Source organism: Haliotis rufescens, unplaced genomic scaffold (genome assembly GCF_023055435.1).
Source record: "Haliotis rufescens isolate VD_foot unplaced genomic scaffold, xgHalRufe1.0.p SCAF_1, whole genome shotgun sequence".
In the NCBI taxonomy this organism is placed as follows: Eukaryota; Metazoa; Mollusca; class Gastropoda; order Lepetellida; family Haliotidae; genus Haliotis; species Haliotis rufescens.
This window is the reverse complement of record NW_025963779.1, coordinates 28,413,201-28,417,678: the sequence shown is the minus strand read 5'-3', so window position 1 is coordinate 28,417,678 and position 4,478 is coordinate 28,413,201.

Below are 4,478 nucleotides of genomic sequence, written 5' to 3'. Positions count from 1 at the left end.
TGTTTGTTTGTCTGTTTGTTTGTTTTTGTTGTTTAATGCCACATTCAGCAATAATCCAGCTATATGACTGCGGTGTTTTCATCTGCCAGACATTAGCTGATAGTGGTAATGGTAATCATTGCTACATGTGACCCGTGAAGACGCGGGGTAGAATTGGTCTTCAGCTACCCTTGCTTGCCTACGAGGCGACTCTGCTTGTCGTAAGAGGCAACTAACAGATTGAGAAGCCAGGCTCACTGACTTGGTCCATGCATGTCATCATATCCCAATTACGTAGATCGATGCTCATGATGTCAATCACTGGATTGTTAAGTCCAGAGTTGATTATTTACAGACCGCCGTCATATAGCTGGAATATTGCTGAGTGCGGCATTAAACAACAAACAAACAACAACATTGCCACATGCTGAGTACATAAACATAGTGGCCCCTCTGTGTACCGCAGCAGGAGATCCAGAGCAGACTATCCCCCCATTACATCATATTCATGATACTTTTTGTAAGAGTCGGTGGTATGCTGGCTGATTGTTGTCGTGGATACCCAGTGGTGTAGATCGATGTTCATGCTGTCAAACATTTGTTTCCCTGTCTCAGACACATTATTTCCAGGACGTAGTGTGCTATAGCTGAAATATTGCTGTCTACTCTGTAAAACAACACTTCTTTACTAAATGCAAGTGAGAATTCTACTTCTCTGTAGCACCCCAATATTCACATGTTTGGTTATGGACCGTCCATTTTGATCTGAGGAAGGATGAGACAAATATGTTTTTTTCAGAAAATCCTTTATGTTACAATGATTTGTTAGTTTAGCAGGTCATGACAATCGGTATTGTCTGTCGTCACCAATCGATCTCTTTTCTACCTGTCAAGATCCATGTTAGAATTGGTCTTAAGCAACCTATACTTGTCCTAAGAGTCGACTTATGGGTGGGCAGACCCACTGACTAGGTTTATGCATGTCATTGTATCCCAAATGCATAGCTCGATGACCATGATGTCAGTCACAGGATTGTCTGGTCCAGGCTCGATTATTTAGTGGAGGAACTGGAGTCTGTATTCTAAACTTGTACAGCATCTTTGAAACCACAATTCATGACCAATGAAGCTGAAATTGAATATATGATAAAAAAATGCTGTGTCTGAATGCATTGATCATGCATTTAGCTGCCGTGGCAGCCATGTTAGGATGTCCTCTAGATAAGTTTTTGGGCCTATGAGTGCAAGTATTTACTCACAAGTTATAATACACCATTGAGTATTGATTGGTTTTTTTTGGTATTAAATATGTTTTTACTGCCTTGGGTCCAGTTTAATGTGTATTTTTACTCCAACATTTGTTAGATGTGATCTCAAAATTGAAAGGCTAATCTAGAAATCTGATTTCTTCAAAACCCTGTACAAGTATCACTTGTCCCCAACTTGTTTTTTCATGATTTCAAATAAAACTGTTTGCTATAATAAAAAAAAATCAAGGGGGGGAGGCAACTGCCCCGACACCCGGGCTACGGAACTGAAATGTGACCGTGACCCCAACATTACAGATACTGATTACACAATAATCACTTGTTAGGCAATGAGGGCAACGAACACTTGCAAAAGTAGCTTTGAACAATGTAGAATTTTCAACACATTTTATTCAGATCCCGAATGAGCCTCAGTTGCTGTTACGCGGTGGTTTCTAAATTGCAACACAAAAGTTAACCAAGAAATCGGTTCGTACAAAAATAAGTTGTGAAATCAGTAAATGACGACACGAGATTAATAATAGATCGACAAATTATATCAAACAAAGTTTCGTGTTTCCAATAAAAATGGATTTCAGTGGTTCAAATAAGTGGCAGCAGCAATAAGTCACATGGTTTTTACTTTATTAAGTGTAAGTCTAGAAAGAGGGTTGTAATTCATAATCTGGATAAGCGCTTGTTCCAATCCGTACTTGGAAAGTAAATAAGACGCAACTCAGGTTAAAAGGGTCCGCTCATATATGGATATTGTCAGCAGTGCCGTAGCCAGCCGCCGGGGGAGGGGTGTTTTTTTTATTTTATAGAAAACAGTTTATTCCCCCCCCCCCCCCCCCCCCCCCCCCACACACACACACACACACAAAGTTCACTACGGCCTTGGTCAGCCACCTGAAAACTCTAAATTCCAGTCACTCGTTGCCGCCGACAGCAGGCAACATTTTAGTAGAGCTTCAATCATTTTCCGCCACTGACAGTCACTGCAAGTCAACTAACAACAATCTCAGCTGCAATATATGGCGCATTCTGCTTAAAATGATGTTTCAGATTACATCTAATTTGTGTCTATTCGTGTATTGCCCCAAGTGTGTTTATGTGTCGCATAAACAGGGAAATACATTGTACATGGCTACTTAAAAACGTGAAGGTACGGGGTAGGATAGGTCTTCGGCAACCCATGCTTTCCGTAAGAGTGACTTTCGGGATCGGGTGGTCAGACTCGCTGACATGGTTGATGCATGTCATCCTATCTCAAATGCGTAGATCGATGCTCATGATGTCAATCAGTGGATTGTCTGGTCCATTCTCGATTATTATATAGCTTATTATATAGCTGGAATATTGTTGAGTGCGGCGTTAAACAACAAACAGAACACCAACATATCTGTTTCACAACAAACGAGTTCGTGAGATGCCAACATTCAAGCAGTAAATAATGGTATGTAAATAAATAAACGTACGCAATTTGAAAAGGCTACATTGGGAAATTCAAGTGTTATACTACTGAGGTTTTGAAGGTTTTCATGCGAATTTGTGCGCAAGCTTCTCACAATTAGTTCGGTAATGGTGATGTATTTTGCATATTTTACGCAGTGACGGCAGCTTATCTGTCATCTTCCCCTTCACTCGGACGTTCTGCTTGTATCATTAAGAAATGTGAGATGTAGTTAGTCTATGCAAAGCTGGATACTATAAGATGTTTTGGGATGTTTTGATGGTATCATCCAGCTTTACAAATCTTTGCAAACCCCCATTCATCTTTATGTACAACATGTTCAACATCTCGGCGAAACTCTGGAATATCATCCTAGCAATGGTGTCTCCAAAACATGCTCACAGAAGTCTGAGCTTTGCCTTTTTGTCAATGTCATTTGTTGTCAATTTCTCTGGTTCTGTCATAAAATATGATTTTGGACCAAGCTTCTGTACTTGCTGTTAATTGCCGACATATTGAAAATTTCATGTGCCATACTCTCAGTATCATGTCATATTCTGCTGTCGTTGTATTGTGAGACTTGGTACAACCTGTGACCCCCTTGCACCAATGTGGCTGCTAAAGTACCACGGTGACATGAAAACAATGAAAGTTTGGTCCTCTAGTGAGTTATGCATGTCTCTGTGTGTAGTGTATTGACTTTGCTGCAACTTCTTTATACCCTTTGCTTCAAGTGTGGCCATGTGGCTCTTTTTTCACAAAGAGAAATGATGAAAATAGTTTGTAAAATGTTATTACAGGGTCTGATGACTCTAGTCCCTGCAATGTAGGTATGCGAACACTGAGTCTAGAGGCACTGGGGACATTTCAATATATCTATAATTCCAAACACATCGCCTCCGCATACCTGTCAGAAAGTGCTGACACACGAAAAACAGCATCCATGGCGTTCCATTCAGAAGGCTCTGGCACATCAAACCTGGCACCTTGATGTTCCAGACAGAAGGCTCTGGCACACCAAACACGACACCTTGATGTTCCAGACAGAAGGTGCTGGCACACCAAACATGACACCTTGATGTTCCAGACAGAAGGTGCTGGTACACCAAACATGACACCTTGATGTTCCAGACAGAAGGTGCTGGCACACCAAACATGACACCTTGATGTTCCAGACAGAAGGTGCTGGCACACCAAACATGACACCTTGATGTTCCAGACAGAAGATGCTGGCACACCAAACATGACACCTTGATGTTCCAGACAGAAGGTGCTGGCACACCAAACATGTCAGCTTGATGTTCCAGACAGAAGATTCTGGTACACCAAACATGACACCTTGATGTTTCAGGCAGAAGGTGCTGGCACACCAAACATGACACCTTGATGTTCTAGACAGAAGGTGCTGGCACACCAAACATGACACCTTGCTGTTCCAGACAGAAGATGCTGGCACACCAAACATGACACCTTGATGTTCCAGACAGAAGGTGCTGGCACACCAAACATGACACCTTGATGTTCCAGACAGAAGGTGCTGGCACACCAAACATGTCACCTTGACATTTCAACCCGGGTTTTCCATGAGACGAGCCAACATCTTAACCACAAGGTTAGCCAATCTTAACAACACTGGCAATCAACAGACAACTTCGTTAATTAATATTCCAACCAGGACAGCAACACGGGATAAACCATCATCATGTTTCCGTCAAGGCAAGTTCGGCAGTCCTACCATATATGGTCTGACTTTGATTTCTCAAAGATAGACAATCGATGGATAAAAAACAATACCTCTA